Below are 17706 nucleotides of genomic sequence, written 5' to 3'. Positions count from 1 at the left end.
TCTTTAGGGAAGGCAGGTCTTGGTGGTGCCAGTCTATTTTTTCCTGGCTTTCTTGTTGACACTTGAGGCGCCATCTTCAAAAGCAGTGTGTGCTTTTGTGTGGTAGAGAACCAGAAGGGGTCCAATTTTGCCATCAATCATATTTAATAGCATATGCTATTAATGTAATTTTGTTATTGAAGATTCCTAAATCTATTCAGTGGCTTGCACAAGACAATTATGGTTTTTCAAAAGTACATGCAGGCACTCAGATATCACCTTTAATTAGAGCTGTAGCAATTAAATGTGGTCATTATAAATGTAATTTTATAAAATATTCATTAAATAACAGTTGATGTGGCATTTCTCTGATTTAAAGGAAAATGACATTGGAATCAAACAATGAGAATTCTTATTAATTATTTGGTGTCTTATAAAAGATTGTCTGCTAGGTGGATGATGTGAAAAGGTGTAGGGAAGGAAGCTTTTGACATTTTGAACAGAGCTTTCTTTGCCTCAGAGCTAGCTCAGCTTTGCACTCACATAGCTTGTGGTCTTAAGATTTACTCATTGCCTAAAGCAAGGCTGTTTGAGTTCAGATTTTGGGCCTGATTAACAACAAGTCTTCTGGGCTCCACACAGGCTCTCTTCAAAGTAAGGGGCAGGAGCTTGAGACACATTCACAGTGAATTCCCATTGTGAAATTCACTCTTTCATGGAGTGCTTTGCTTTCAGATTGTGGAAAAAATTAATGTGAGCTCAATACTAAAAATGCTTTCTCAGAGGAAGTGTGTGAGCAGTGAGGACGTTTAGGGGGAAAGACATCCCTAGGTCAAAAGTAGACTAATCATATTTAGATGGCAGGAGGCAAATTTACTGAACTCCCATAAATAATCAGGATGGCTTGATTAACTTTTTCTTAGTAATAAAAATTAAGACAAAAATACACACATAGACTAAATAAATGAAATAATATTTCTTCCTTCACAAACCTACCTTAGTGCTGTTTTGTGTTTTGATGTAACTAAAAAGTGGGCTGATTTTTTTCCTTCCTTAGAAAAACTAATGATCTCAGTTTATGCTCCTTTATTGTATGTTCTCTGGTCATTTTGTAACTTTGTCATTTAAGAGTTGGGGAAAGAGGCTGCTTTGTATCAGGAGAGGGTTTCAACTGGTTCCCCAGCCTTGTTGCTACAAACATATTGGCTTGGGAAGGATATAGAAAGGAACTACAGAAGGTGAATAACGACTCCTCCAACAATTTAGAATGTTTGAAGTTAATTATCCTACTCTGATGACTGGTTGTCTAGACATTTTAAGTATTTATTTTGTGGTGTCCCCTACAGTTCATAATTAAAGACCTAAGGAAGGCTCCCGGAGGTTTTTACTGGCCAGACCAGAAATTACCCACACAACATACTGTGCATGGGCAAAACACAGGAAGAAGTTGCATTCCTTTATTTCATGCAGTCTGATGGGAGGCAGCGGCTAAAGTATTGACCGTCTTTGAACCACAATGGCATTAATGAAGCCAGCCAAGATCCATAAGGCTCAACTAAGGATCTTAGCTTGGAACTCAGTTTGTCAATGGTTTCTAAGAGATAGGATAGAAATGGGACAAATTTACTGGAGTCGTGAGTTTTCTAAACTTCACTCTTCAAATATTACTTATATCACAACAAGGAACACTGAATTGACGTAAGCATGGTAAAGTTGTCCATTCATTTGTTTATTCATTCATTCATTTGTTTGTTAATTTATTCTAAGAATATTTTCTTGGTGCCCCTATGTCAAAAGCATTGGGCTAATATTTTTTGGAAACAGCACAGTCCTCTGAATCTGAATCATGTCTTTGCTACTAATAAGATGTGTGAACTCAAGTTGTTTAACTTCTCTGATATTCAGTTTGTTCATTTGTCAAGTGAAACTAATATCTATTCTGGCATGATTATTTGACATATTAAACAGAATAAGCTATAAAATTCACTGAACACGGTCCGTAGCATGTAGTCAATGCTTAATCATCATGGCTTATGAATGTTTGCAAATATCTGATAATGATACAATTGATGTAAAGGTGGTGTGAAAGTTGTGAAATGTTATTTACTTGTGATGGTGTCTTCAGTTCTTTCATAAGCCTCAGTTCTCTAAGATTAGCTGTGAAAAGTTTCAGTGAGGTCCTCTGTGTTAGAACTGTCCTTTTAGCAGGAAATAACAGAAATCCCTCAAATGCAGTAAGATAACATTGAAGAGAGGACAAACAAGGTAATACGGCATCCAGGCAGATCAAGATCTCAAGAAGCTGGAAGGACCCAGCAAGGTTTTAAGGAGAAGGCATCATTTGTTTTTTGTTTGTTTGTTTGTTTGTTTGTTTTTAAGTTGGAGTCTCACTCTGTCGCCCAGACTGGAGTGCAGTGGCCGCTCCTGGCCACGACAGCCTCGACCTGCTGGGTTCTGGTGATCCTTCCTCCTCTGCCTTCCAAGTAGCTGGAACTACAGGCACGTGCTACCACACTTGGCTAATTTTTTGATTTATTGTAGAGATGAGGTCTTACCAAGTTGCACAGGCAGGTCTTAAACCTGCGGGCTCAGGCAATCCTCTCACCTCAGCCTCCCAAAGAGTGGGATTACAGGCTGAGCCAGTGAGCCCGGCTGAGAAGGCAGCATTTGCTAAACAGGTATCCTGTTATCACTCAGAGACTAGACTCCCTTGGGTTTGCCCTCTGGTTGGGGCTCTTGGCTTCTTCTCTTAGGGTCTCCCATCTTTTGGATGAATATACAGACACACATATGCACACACTCACTTAAATACAGAGTTTAAGTGAAGTCGAGGGTGACTGTGCAGTGCATTTAAATTTCAACTGTGTTTGGAAATTCTGTTTGCTTGATTTTTAAAATTTGGTCACCAGGAACTGCCATGTTGGGCTTCATGTGTGGTGGCACAGTGACACAGCTTCAGTGCCACATGTAACATTCCAGGGTCATTCTCTTCCTGGTGGCTTCTCTGTACTCCAGAGGAACCCAAATACCATGAATGATATGGCTGATTGTAAATTTACCTTTTCAAATTCTTTACCTTTTCTTAAAGTCAATGCCTTTATTCCAGGTCTCCCTGATTTTGGCTGGAAAACTAAGCCATTTTGAGAAATTTCTAGCAAAGTAAAAAATGACCCCATCAGTCTTAACCACAAGGATCGGTGCTTTGCTACAGCTATGCTTGCAGGTTGTGTTCTCAGCATACCAGTGAGAAAGGAGCATTGGTGAAAGGCCAGGACTGCCTCTGGTGCTCATAATGTATTACGTAGATAGAGTGGGATAGAGATGGACAGATGGACAAGACAATGTAATGGATGAGTTAATCAATGAAAGATTAAAGTTCCCTTCCAAGCAAAAGAGTTCAATTCAAAAGTCTAATTCATGGAACTTTGTTGGAATTCTTGGAAAAGAGAAGGAATTTTCCACAGGGATTACCAGCTATAAAGAAGAACTAAATCCTCAGTGAATGGGGGCCACCCCATGGGAGAGCCTGCCTGAGCCAAGAAATAGAGGGAGGAAGGGAAGGAGGAAAAATAGAGAGAGAGAGAAGAGGAACAGGGTCCTGATGACATTGTCTGAGCACCTGCTTCCGGCTCTGAGCCCACTATGCCTTGGATTTTTCTGCCACATAAACCAATACATTCTTTTTTACTTCCTTAAGGCTTGTTTATTTGCAAACATTATTTCTGATTAACAAAAGGATGGAGATAGGCTTTATTCTTTATTTTCTTTTGAAAATATGGCAAAAGTTGAGTCAGTGAAAAGGTAGAGATACATGTTGTTATGGTATGTTCCACAGAGATTTATATTCTATCGTAACTTTTGAGGGGTTGGAGAGGCAATCAGGCAAACAATGGTCCTGACTTAAATTGGGATAAGCTGCTTTAAATGAGGTGGTTACCCCTGGCCTGATTGAAAGTTATCACAGTGGGGAAGGGGGAAGTTATTTGGGAGGGAGCAGGACTTGGGTGCAGACAAGTAGGATTCTGATTCTCTTTTGTCAGGGGAGGAGGGTGGTTGTGTTTTAATTCCTATTTGAACAAATAGGTCAATTGGTACTGTTCTCCCTCTCTCTCTCTTTTTTTTTTTTTTTGAATGACTTCTCTGAAATTAATATCCGTCTCTCACTCTGATTTACATATTGGGATAATCCTCTTCTAACTGAAAGTTGACTGAGGTTGACGATTAGAATAGCCTCCCAAATTATGTCCAAAATATTTCTTCAGGTAGGAAAATGTGAATTTTTAAACAGCCCTGATATTTTCCCCTTTGCTTTTTATCAATACTGCCTCATTTCAGTATGGGGAGGCAAAACAGCTCTCGCTTCATCCCATGAATTAATGATTCTTCAAATCAATTTAATCTGGAGCCTAATAAATTTTCTTAATGACAAATCAATGTCAAAAATAATGAAAGAAGGAGTGATTCAATGTGTTTGTCCCCCAATTTCTACTTCCCTAAGCAGAGATGTATTATCTGAAGGGAAGATTTAGCATTTTCCCTTTCTACAATTCATACTTTTTCCTACACAGGGTAAATCGTCAAAGATAAGAACACAGATTTTTTGCACGTTTGATGATCAGACACTGGCATCTTCAACATTTTCTTTCTCTTGCTTTTTAAAGTCTGGGCATAGAGTGAGCATCAGGGAGCTAAATTTTGGCATTCTCTGCTCAGGCAAACAACAACTATAATGATGGTGAGGGAGAGAGAGAGAGAGAGAGAGAGTAGTACATGTGTTACTGAAAAAATGTTTCAACAATGTTGATAGATTGACAGGCGAAGGCACGTAATATAATGGAGTATATAATAAAGAAGATGGCCAGGAAATGAGCAAGGCAGTCCCCTGTTTTTTCCCTCCTAACCTGAGCTCTTTTGCTAGAGACAAACAAATAATGACACCATTAAACTAGTACTTCTGTCTCCAGTGCTGATTGATAGCCCCCCCAAATTAATCAACACTTGGTGAGAGCCACTATGTGTCTGTGATTGAATCAGATGCTTTTTGTGGTCAAGGAAATTAGTCTCAACCTCAGAAAACATTCAACCAAGTTTAGGTTGGCTGCAAATCTAATACATGTAAGGCAATTCAAAGAGAAGACCTGTGCTGATAATGATGACCTGCTCAAACTCAGAGTAAGGTGACAGGCCAGCTGTGAAGAGTAAAAGGGCATTTAAGTGGAACTGAGTGTGGACTGAGTGAAGATAAGACTCTGATAGCCAAGAAGGTGAAATCCTTGTTAGTTTTTCCCTACTCCAACTGGGAAGAGGGTCCATCCTGCACAATGATTTGCCTTTTTGAAAGCCCTCTTCCATACTGATTTGTGAAAGTGTGCTGGGCCAGTGAAGGCATTTTGGATAGTGAAAGATTCTGCTTTTAGGTATTTCATTTATAAAGATCAGTGGAAATATATTCTGCACACATTTATCTTAATTCTCTAGACTACCTTCCAGTTGGGCTGAAAGATATGGGAATAGAAAGAACCAGACCAGATGATCTCAGGAAGACTTCCAGAGAAAGGACTCCTAGAAATCTCACAGGCTTAGACTCAGGTCTTCTCTGCTAGGGTCATGAAACATACTTCATATGTCTACTGTAATAAATGTGTTTAATAATACTCATTGCTCTCCTGGGAGCAAGGTTCAAAACAACTCAACCTTTCCCTTTTCAGAGGTGAACATGATCAAATATTTAAGGGTAAAACTCACCTTTGTTCTTGGTTATTGTTTAGGATGGGGAGGGAGGAGAAATCCTAGTCTCAACCTTGAGTACCCTGAGATTTTTCTCTTAGACATTTAAGTAAAAACCAGGTTGATTCATGACAAATTAGATCACGCTTTCAGGTTTTGGGAACTGGACTTGGCAGCAAAACCCTCTGCTATGTAGCATAACTTATTGGAAAAGAAGAACCAGCTTGTGTGATTCCATTGATGGTTGAGTTGCCCTTTGATCAAGATGATCAGATAATGTCTCTGACAACTCTATTGACTGTTTCTGGTGATGGTGGTGGGTTTGCACAAGTTGGCAGCAGGATTAGGACACATGAGAAATGGAAACCAAGGAAGATCCACTAAGATTTCCCCTACACCATCAAGTCTTAGAGTGCCATTTTCAGCATTTTTATTACTTATCAAATCAATATTCAAAACATGATTTGAAAAAGGGAAACATCATATGGTTTCTTCTTTTCTAAGTTAAATTGAATTAAAATTTGTTTTATTCAAGATATTTCGACGTTCCTTGAGATAAATGTTACTGGGGTGAAATGAATTGAGAATTAGGCCTGTAGCAAAGAGAAGAAGAGGGCGTCCTATGCTGTTGAAAGGACAGTGGTTCCGACTCAGAAGCATCCCATTGCCCAGGACAGAAGGTGGATATCCTCATTCTTATTTAAAGATGGAGCTTCTTTGCAAGCTCCGTGAGGGAAGCGAGAAACACTTCCTGACCTGCCAATATCCTCAATGTACATTAGCATATTGCATATTTTGAGAAGTCTTGCAGTGAAGAATTCTACTTACCCCACACATCACATCTTATGTGACAATGGGACATGTGTATTCAGGTAACATGTTCTCACTTGATTCTCTATACTGTGCACTTTGGGAAATGTGCTGGCAGCTATGTCTTCGTTTTTTGAATCCAACTCCACTCATCCCCATCACCTTGCCCAGTGCTCAGCATATAGTAGCTGCTCACCATATATGTAGGAATCCCTTTTCAATGTGTTTAATGTCCTGAGTTAATTTTATCCTTGAAACAAAAGGTCATCATCTTATAGACAAAGAAAATGTGGGACAATGAAGTTCAGTGACCTGCCCAGAGATCACACAACCAGAAATGGTAGAATATGGATCTTAATTGAAGTCTGCTGTCTCCAAGGCACGTTTCTTTTTTTTTTGAGTTGGAGTCTCACTTCATCACCCAGGTTGGAGTGTTGACCTGCTGGGCTCTGGCGATCCCTCCACCTCAGTCTTCCAAGTAGCCAGAACTACAGGCACAAGCTACCACACCTGGCTAATTTTTTGATTTATTGTAGAGATGAGGTCTCGTCAAGTTGCCCAGGCTATTCTCTAACCCATAAACTCAGGCAATCCCCTCACCTTGGCCTCCCAAAGTGCTGGAATTACAGGCTGGAGCCACCGTGCCTGGCCAGCATGTGTGTTTTCTATTCTACCCCTTCAGGAAGCATCTGGGCAAGACATGTAGTCATTCAAAGATAGAGAATGATAGTCCCCAAGGCAACACTCTTCTCCATACCACCCCCCTGAATGCCCAGCATGAATGTCTCTGTCCAAGGCTTAGCCTTATCTTCCTGTGCTCAAATCTGTAATCTAAACAATGGATGTGTGCACCTGCTGAATGGGATATGTTATTCTCAGTCTGATTTTTCTCGCTATATAGTCTCTTTTGAAATCTTATTTTTATTTTAGAGTTGTAGGGTACAAGTGGGAGTTTGCAACATTAGTAGGCTGCATGCAGGTGAAGTTTGGGTTTCTAACTGGCCATCTCTCCCCTTGGTAGTGGACCAGGTAGTCATTGTGTTGCCACGTGCCCCCCTCCTTCCCCTTGTTGTGTCTTGCAACTGCTGATCCCACCCTTGTGCTAATGTAACTCCTTTTCAGGGTCCGCTTTTAAGTGAGAACATGTGGTATTCAATTCTTTGTTTCTGTGATAGTTCACTTAATATGATAGTATCCAACTGCATCCAAGTTGTTCTTCCTTATGGTTGCATAATATTCCACCGTACATATGTACCACATTTTATTTATCCAGACCATTTTTCGATGGGCATTGGATTGGTTCCATGTTTTTGCTATTATGAATAGTGTGGTAACAATCACACTATTTTTTTGTCTTTTTTGTAGAATGATTTATTTTTTTGTAGAGTAATTTATGTTCCTCTGGGTATATTCCTATGGAAGTTCAATATTTAGTTCTTTGAGAAATCACCACACCGTTGGACTAGTTTGCATTCCCACTCACTGTACATTCTTATGTTCTAAAAGTCTTGGCTAATCAATAAGTTGAGCCCTCAGAGCAGGCTTGAGCTGCATTGTAGCAAGGTTACACCTGGAGGCCAGGACACATACACTGGGGTGTACCCTAGCCAAAAGACAGTGGAATATGCAAGAAACTCGGGGATATGGAACATGATTCTAGGTCCACCTAGAAGAGAAATTTCCTAATCCTTGAAGATTCATGGGCTGGGAATGCTGGACAGTCTTGGTGAGGCAGAAAGGCCGTAAGATTCTAACAGCATCTCAGTTTTCAGTCTGTCCTAGTCTTTTCCATGTTATCTGTGCATGTGGGTTTCCTCAAGTACTCTTGAATCATGGTTGTCCCCAGCACAATAGCCCAAGAGCTGCCCATTGTTTTAAGAGGCATACTATACCTATGCCGGACTTTCAGGTCCTTCCGGAATATAATACCTCTGTGCGCCAATCTGCCTGCCATTTCTTTATCTGGGGTGAACTTTTCTCACTACTTCCACCTCCTCTCTGACTCAAGTTCACCTAAACTCTGCCACTGTTTACACTGTTTTCTGGAATATTCTTCTGGGACCACTCGGCTTCTCTAACTCCTATACATTCTTCAAAGCCCAGATCCAGTCCGTCCCACTTTCTCTCTGAAGTGTTGCCTAACAATTCTAAGGCTGACTGATTCTGAGTCTGGCTTAGGTAGCTTTCACTTTGGCTTCAACAGGTACTTAACCCTGAATTATTACTTGACAGTTCCCTATGAGTACTTGTTGTCCGACCAGACAGATTTTAAGTTTCTTGATGGTTATTATATATCTCCAAAATCCTGTGCCACTACCTCCCCTTTTCCTCAGTGGTTAGCAGGGGTTGATGCTCAAACATGTACCTCTAAGCCTTGTTCAAACCTTGTCCATTGCACCAAGTTTTCCAGATAACTCTGAATGTGGGCTCACTTCTTTAAATGGATGTAGAATAATGCATGGTTTATTGAGCAATTTTTAATGACTGGTTATCACTACGTATTTTTAAGTATTTCTACTTAAAATACGTTAGGCTGGGCATAATGACTTACACCTGTAATCCCAGCACTTTCGGAAGCAGAGGCAAGAGGCTGCCTGAGCCCAGGGGTTTGAGACAAGTCTAGGCAACTTGGCAAGACCTCGTATTTATAATAAATAAAAAATTTAGCTGGGCATGGTGGCACGTACCTGTGGTTCCAGCTACTTGGAAGGCTGAGGCGGAAGGCTCGCCTGAGCCCAGCAGGTGGAGACGGTGTAGCATTCCAGCCAGGGTGACAGAGTGAGACTCAAAACAAAACAAAACAAAAATCCAGATGTTCATACTAGGTACTCTACATAAATTATCTCATTTAAGCCTCCCAACAATCTCTTGAGATCAGGGAACTGAGTGAGGCTCAGAGACGTAAAACAACTTGCCCAGAGTCACACTGGAAGTAAAGATAGGATTCAAAACCAGTGAAGAATGTTTCCTAGCCCCTTGGTTCCAGTTTCCTCTCCAGGTAGGACTTTTATTTCCCCTTTCCAGCCCCCTTTTGTTAAGTTGAATTCTAATTCTCCCTTGTTACTCTCGGAGCTGGAAGCTGGACTCCACCTGTTCTGTGCCAGCCACATTGGAGCAGAGGGCCGGGCTTTGACAAAGGACCCCTGAAAGAGCAACTTCAGTCCCTATTGCACCCCACACCCCCTGCCTGTGGTCTGGAACCTCTGTGGTCGCCACCCTTCCTCCTGCCTCTTCCAGCTTCTAGTCCCCCTCCTCCGCCCTCAACCCCAGTCCCGCCATTAATGAGAATCAGAAGGAGGGAGAGTGAGGACTTGAAAGAGTAATTCCTTTTTTATTTATAGGTCTCCACCGGAGGACCAGAGGCAAGGAGTGTGGTCTCTACCCTGAAGCGAGGAGCAAAGCTCTCGTAGGGGGCTGGGTCCTGGCTGGGCTCGGCCTGTGACCCTTCGTGCCTTAATCTCCCCAGCTGTACAATTAGGTAAAAGTTGCGCTACAATGAAAACCAGATGTTCCATCAGGAGCGAAGTCTCCTGGGCAAACAAATTAAATAATAAATAAATGCTTTCGGTTTTACTAGCAACTGGTCATTCTGTGCCTCCTCCCAGGCTCCAATTAGAGTGCTCCTGTTGTCTTGTGGAACTTTAAAACCCAAGTATAAATAAGAAAGGATCCGGGAAAGCCAAAAATGTTTGCTAGTTTTGATTTTAATTTTTGTTGATTGTTGGCTTTGGTTTGGTTTCATGCAATGTGACAAGTTTGTTTTTGCAAAACATCACGAGTTTAAATTTACATCCTGGTTTAAGAGAGGGACGTAGTTAACCAGGTGGTAACCCTTTTTGAGTAATTTGGGGGACAGTGATTGTGGGACATCTAACATGTGAAGTACTCTGGGGATTACAGTGACATACTGTGTGTTTCTCTCAATCTGCCGGAAACCCAAACCAAATCCAAATCGGGAGGACTTGGGCTCTAGAAAAAGCATTACTGAGCTTGGATTTCTAACTGCAGCCATTCACTTGAGCATCTCTTTAAAATGTTTATATCTGCTTCCCTGCCTTAGCATGTGTTTATAAATAACCATATTTGACTGAGCAAAGAACTTGAAAGGCCTCAAACCCATTACTCCCATTCATTCTTTCATTAGTGCTCTCATTTAGTCATTCAACAAATATTTACTGAGCACCTGTTATGTGCTCCACACTGTTCCTGGCTCTGAGGAAGCAGCTATAACTGAGCAAACCAAAGTTCTTGACTCTCTAACAACAAAAACCTAGAAAAAACCAAAATTCTGGTTTTATAACTTGTTTTGGCATTAGAACTTCAGTCATTCCTATTTAACTCTTTTTTACAATTTAGGAGAATGTGTACTGCCTGACAAAATGGTGATGCAATTAGTGACTATCCCACCACTGGTCACATTTGGCCCAAAAGGAAACTGAGCTTTCTGTCAACACAGTCGTGGCTTTCATTTAGTGAAGACCTACTATGTGCTGGGCATGGGGATAAGCATTCCGTATGGAATAAGTCACCTCATTTTTATCCTTACTGCTTTAGAGTTGAGAAAACTGAGCCTCGAAGTGCTTTGTCTTGTAAAAGCTCTCCCTTTTGTGCCAGCTGCCAGGAACACCTGGAAATGCCTAGAAGTTATGCAATATCTATATATTGGGTCAGAACCTATCATGTGGCAGACACCAAGCTGGCAACTCTACATATTATCTTCTTCCACCCTTACAGCATCTCTGCAAGGTCAATATTGTAATCCCCTTCTTATAGCAGAGGAAACACAGGCTCATCAGTGTGAAGCTCTTTGCCTCATGTCACACAGTTAATAAGCATCCAATCCAGAATTCACACCTAAATCAGCATTCTATCACTTTTCTCTAAGCTTTGTGTTTTATAAGCAGAAGACTGAAGGTTAGAACTAAGAAAATCAGTCTTGACGGCTTTATTTAGCTCCTCTTGACTTTGTAAGGGTCTGATCTATCAAGACATTCTCTAGAGATTCTCACATTTATCCCTGAGAGTGATGATTTTCTCAATGAGCAAAAGAGGGTGCAGAAGTTTAGAATGATTGTGTTCTTCTCTCAAGACCTCGTGACAAAGTCACAGAGAGATTCCGTGGCTCTGTCCTTGAATGATTTCTGTCAGAGACATGGAGAAGAAACATTCTGTGGTGTAGCAATCTCCAGGGTGGGACAAGGGTAAGGAAGGTTGCAGGGGCAAAATGTCATCAGAGGACTTACCGACAGAACCCTCCTTCAGCTCCAAACTCAGAGACAAGTCTGGCTCCAATAAGAATATGCTTGATCAGGATATGGGACTTTTTGTTGCTTATTTTGCCTTGTTTCTGTTTTTGTATCCAAAGAAATGCCTCCAAATGAACAGCAATGATTTTTGACAAATGTATACACTCATGTAACCATCATCTCAGCCAAGATAGATAATATTTCCATCTCCCCAGAAAGTTTACTTGTACCCTTTGTAGTCAAACCTTATGCCCACCTGCCCAGATTATGTCTCATATCATTTCTGCATTTCTTTCCTTGTATCATCCTCTCTTTTTACATTTTTTTTCTCTTTGGATGATAACATGTTTTCCTTGTATGAAAGCTGGTGATTACAAATTACACATAGTCTTGGGTGGATGTCCTTTTTGCTTGTTTTTCTTCAAAGTCCTAACTTGACAAAATAAAAAGTTCACAACCCTAGATCTGCAAATTTTACTGGTCTATGAAACCTAAAGATCTATTTCTATAAGAGCAGAGAGGTTTGTTTGGGAACATCAGAGAACATATTATGGAAGGGAAAAGGCAGTGGGGATAGGAACTCGGCATTCTGTTTACAAGATGACAAACTCCGAACTAATGAAGTAGGCATGAGGCAGGATCTGAACAACAGTGTTCACTACACCCAAGGTGGGTATTGGCAGCTGGTCCAGAAATTCTTTTCCAGTCCACTTCTGAGTTCTCAGGTGACCTTAGACAGCAGTTGCTCCTCTCTGAACTCTTTATGCTCCTCTATAAAGTAGACCAGATTGGAGAAAGTATTTCTGTGGCTTGATTTCTCCTTTGGCCAGATTTGGGTTAATTGGCACTGATTTCCCTAGAGTTGTTTAATATCTGAATTCTAGGCTAGCATTCCCAGCCCAAAGTAAACACAGTTCTAAACATCAGGCTTCGAACAGGTTCTGTCTAAAGTTTCCTTCCACCTCTTTCTGGGAAGCAATCAAGGGGTCCCTTTTCTAGAGAACGTAATTTGTTGAAAAGCATTTGATTGTTGTATTGAAAGGTTGCACTGTATGTGTAAAAAGGTGTTTATGAGGCTTCGTACAGTATAGTTAATAACCAGCCAAGTCCAGGGCCTTTATAACAGGGACCCTGGCTGCGAGTGTCTATACTGTGCCTTGCTGAGCCTGCGAATGTATAATTATAGTGGCTGGTGGTCTGGAATATAAACCTAGGGTGCTGGCTGCAGGCCTGTAGGGCAGACTCCTACTTTACCCACGGTAGCACTTTCTATACCTTTTTCAGTCTGGGAAAAATTATGCTTCTACTCTTTTATTCCAACCCACTGGATACCTGCAGATTTGAAACATCAGACGGCAAGGTTGACCAAGCAAGGTGCATTTTTAGATGCATTGAGAACCAAGAACCAGGTAACAATCAATAACAAAACCAGTTTTGGTGCTTATTTATTCATGTAGGAAGCTTATGGTTGAAGGGCTGCCTAGCTCAAGCTACGACCAACTTTTGCTGAGAACAGGAAAACAGTCTCTCACAAGGCTCCCAGCTTCTACTCTGTTCCCACTCCCCAACCCATGCCCCACACTGCGGGTAGAACATCCTCCTAAAATTGCAAGTCTGATCAGGCCTTCTCCTCCTTAAGACCTTCTAATGGCCCCCATTGTTCTCTAAGACAAAGCCTAAGCCTCTCATGATGGGTTTCAGGGCCCTGCACACCTTGCCTTCGCTGACTTCCCTGGCCTCTCTGAATCATACCACTCTTTGCTCCCCTGTTCTACCTCTCCTCTCTGGCATCACACTGCCCTTGCTCCTTGAACTCATTTCTCACTGATCTTCTTTTGGGTTCCTTCTTTCTCTGACTCCCCATTCAAATGTAGGCATATGCTATTGTTCCTCGACCTTAATGATCCCTCTTCTCTGCCAACTTCCCAAATACCCTGTCCCCTTCTCTGCCTGGTAAGTTCCTCTTCATCCTTCAAATTCCAGGTAAAATGGAACTTCTGGGAAGTCTTTCCTGATCTCTTAGACCAGGTCAAGTTCTCCTGCTCAATTCAGTCATCCTTTTTTTTTTTTTTTGAGTGGGAGTCTCACTCTGTCACCCAGACTGGAGTGCAGTGGCACACTCCCGGCCACCACAGCCTCGACCTGCTGGGCTCCGGAGTTCCTTCTGCCTCAGCCTTCCAAGTAGCTGGAACTACAGGTGCATGCTACCTCGTCCAGCTAATATTCATTCATTCTTTATTCCAAAATCATACTTCCAGAGGACCTACTATATGTCAAGAATTGAACTTTGCAGTTTACTTGAAGTGACTCCCTTATAAAGAATGTACCGAGAATCTTCTCATCTTACAGATGAGAAACCTGAAGTTCAGAGAGTAAGTTCTTGGCCCAGGACGTGGAGAGTTCATGACTGAACCAGAATCTAAGGTTCAGACTCCAAACACAAGCTCTTTATCATGACATTTTACTCTTGAATAGAGGGGGGAAAAGTCTAAACAGTAGGTATAAGACTCAACCTGTAATCCCGCGCTTTGGGAGACTGAGGTGAGTGAATTGCCTGAGCCCGCGGGTTCGAGACCCACCTGGGCAACTTGGCGAGACCTCATCTCTACAGTAAATCAAAAAATTAGCCGGACATGGTAGCGCACGCCTGTAGTTCCAGCTACTTGGAAGGCAGAGGCGGAAGGATCGCTGGAGCCCAGCAGGTCGAGGCTGCGGTGGCCAGGAGTGGCCACTGCACTCCAGTCTGGGTGACAGAGTGAGACTCCAACTAAAAAAAAAAGACTCAAATATGTAAAATGTCTCCCCTCAAAATGTAAAATTAAAAATGTAGGAAGACTCCAATGGAAGCTACAACTTATTCATAGCAATTGTGAGCAGGTGAGTGACTCACTTCTCCTTGCAGTCTTTTTTTTTTTTTAGTTTCCTAACATTCTATAATGAGTGCCTATTTCTCATACTATAAAGATACTCAACGTTAAAAGAAATTTAAGCAAGCAAAACATATATGACCTGAAACAGAACAATAGTCCTAGAATTAACAAAAAATTCCCCATAATATCACACATTAAACCAACCATTTTCAATTTTGTGTTTGCCTTTGTTTGTGTAGTGCTCATCTCTAAAAAATTTCTGCATAATCATAATCATAATCATAATCATAGTGTGCATTCTAATTTGATATTCTGTTCTTTTCACTTAACATTTCATCCTGATGATCATGTAAATAACAGTGCAACATTCCATCAAGGTGAGTTTCATTTTGGAGTTGTTAGAATTCTGGCATTAACTGATCCTCAAGACTAGCACCATCTCTTTTATTAATACAGTCAGTCTGACAGTCATTCTTCCATTCAGTCATTTATTTCACAAATATTTTTTGAATGTTTGTTTTGTACCAGGCACTTGCTAGATATACTTTAATTTACCTATGCTATGTGACAGCCATCTCAGCAGAAAGCAAAGCAATTTATATCTTAAGAAGTCTTTAATAGATCATAGGAAACTTCCAGAATTAATGTGATATCCTATAGGAAGCCAAAAATTTGGGCCTTCAAGATTTTCTTCTCTCGTTTGATATATTTTAAATGGTAGAATTATGTGGAACTTTATAGCTTATAGATTTTTTTTTTTACCTGCACTATTATTTTTAATTCACTGGCATCTGGAAAGTGGGAGGAATTCTCTCTAAATGAGGAGATTGAAATCCCAAGAGGTTATTTGATTTACTCAGTCTTTTTATCCATTAAAAAAAAAAATGGACTATATCACAACACATTGTGCTTTGACTTGATTTTCTTACATATTTTTGTTTCGGGGATATTTTTATGCCAGAACATACCTCAATGTTTAAATAGTTGCAAATTATTCCATAGTATGGATAAACCATAATTTATTTAACATGTTTTCTATCGATAAAAATTTATGCTGCCTCAACTTTGTCATTATGCTAATTCTACAATTAAAAAATATTCCTAATATATCTTTGAGAAAATTTGAGTATATTTTTGTAAAATAGGTTCTAAAAAAGGTACACAGGTCACTGGGTACGCACATTATAAGCTTTGACAGCTAGTCCAATAAAGACCTTCCCAATAATATTGTGTAGTAATATCTATTTGCCAGGAACTGCGTCAGTTCTTAACACTATTGATCTTTTATATTTTCCCCAGTATTATAAGACCAAGATGATATCCACTATGATTTTACCTGCATTTTCCTGATTACCAGTGAGTTTGAGTGTTTTTCATATGCATGTGGGTCTTGCATGTTTTGTCCAGGAAGAACTTCCTAAAGTCTTCAGGAAAACTCTCCATGGAGAGAGGTCCTGGGGCTGAGGCAAGCCATAACAAGCTTTTTAGGGAGCTCATGATCTATGATGCAGTCAAATCTGGAGGACAAGCTCGAGCCAAAAAAGGGGACTAAATTTCAAATTCTGTAGATAGAAATGGAGAGAGAGAGAGAGAGAGAGAGAGAGAGAGAGAGAGAGAGAGAGAGAATAAAGGAGGAGAAGTTGTAGAGAATGAAACCTAGGACACACCAAGTAGTTTATGATAGAATCCATAAAGGCAAAAAGGGCTCTGGACATTCTCTTTGTGTGGGTCCCCCTACACACCACGTGAACAAGGAGCTAGACCACCTGGATCATGAAGCTAGCTTAAGATGGAATTCTGAGTCAGAGAAGCTCAAGCAGATTCAGATTCACCATGAAGTTAGTGGAGCTTGATTCTCAGAACTCTCACTTGCATAATTGAACCCTTCTAAAGCCCAGGGAGGGCCCTGGCAGTGGATTCACATGTTCACATGTTTCAGCGAAATTTTTAAAATTAAATATTTGAACTTCAATATATTAAGATTTGTTTCTTTTCACTCTGAATTCCTCTTTATTATACTATCCAGGTGTTGGGCAGCTATGGACATTTTAGGAACTGGTCAAAGGCACAATGAGTTGTGATGGGGATACATTTAACTTGTGTCTACTGAGATGTGTTTATATGATTCCTAGTGTCATGAACAGCAAAATACTGCTGATTTCTCAAGGACACGTCTATCCACGGGGCCAACTCACCTATATAATGGCACGAAGGAGTGAGTACAGAAACTGCATTGAGATGGGAATGTGTCTGGAGTACTTGACTTGGGAAATAGGGAGAATAAATTTCAAGAAGAGAAAAAAAGAAGAGGAGAAACAAGTTTCAGAAAGAGAAAGAAAGAAGAAAGAAGAAATAGGGAGAATAAATTTCAAGAAGAGAAAGAAGGAAGAAAGGAGAAAGAAGTTTCAAGAAGAGAAAGAAAGGAAGAAAGAGGAGGAGAAAGAAGTTTGAAAGTCAGAAACCCAGAAGATAAGCTATGAAAAATTCTATATTCATCAGATATGCGCAATTATAAGCAGAAATTTCTGTTCACCTTGATTCTTAGTCAAAATAAAAGTTATTTCCTGTCAGAATACACTCAGTAAAGCAGCATTTTATTGACTATATAATTATAAACCCACCATAATTTTTATGAGAATCCCATGAAATATAATTTTTCAGAAATATTGTTTGAAAGGTGCAAACCTGTATCCTTCAGGGGGTAGATCTATCTGTGAAATTGCACGTTTTATGCATTCCAAGTATCATATTTTTATGACTTTTGATTAACATACAGAGGAAAGACTGAATTATCTTTCTCTTCTTTCTTTAGAAACTATTACAAAGCTGTCATTGTAGGAAGAAGCAAACAAAGAATGTAACAACCAAAATCATAGGAAAAAAAGTATTATAGAAGTATACTAAGTAGTTAAATAATCAAAATATTATTTTATTTTTCTGGATGTTACAGGTTTTTAAAAAATCTGTCAGTTTTTTAAAATTAGAATTGTATCATGATTTCTTTTCTTATTCTAAATAAACATTATTTTTATGACTAAGATTGTGTTCATGCCTTTGCATTCCTTTACCTGTGA

The sequence above is a fragment of the Carlito syrichta genome, unplaced genomic scaffold (genome assembly GCF_000164805.1).
Source record: "Carlito syrichta isolate Samal-C Ts95f unplaced genomic scaffold, Tarsius_syrichta-2.0.1 Scaffold314332, whole genome shotgun sequence".
NCBI lineage: Eukaryota > Metazoa > Chordata > Mammalia > Primates > Tarsiidae > Carlito > Carlito syrichta.
This window is presented reverse-complemented; position numbering follows the sequence as displayed.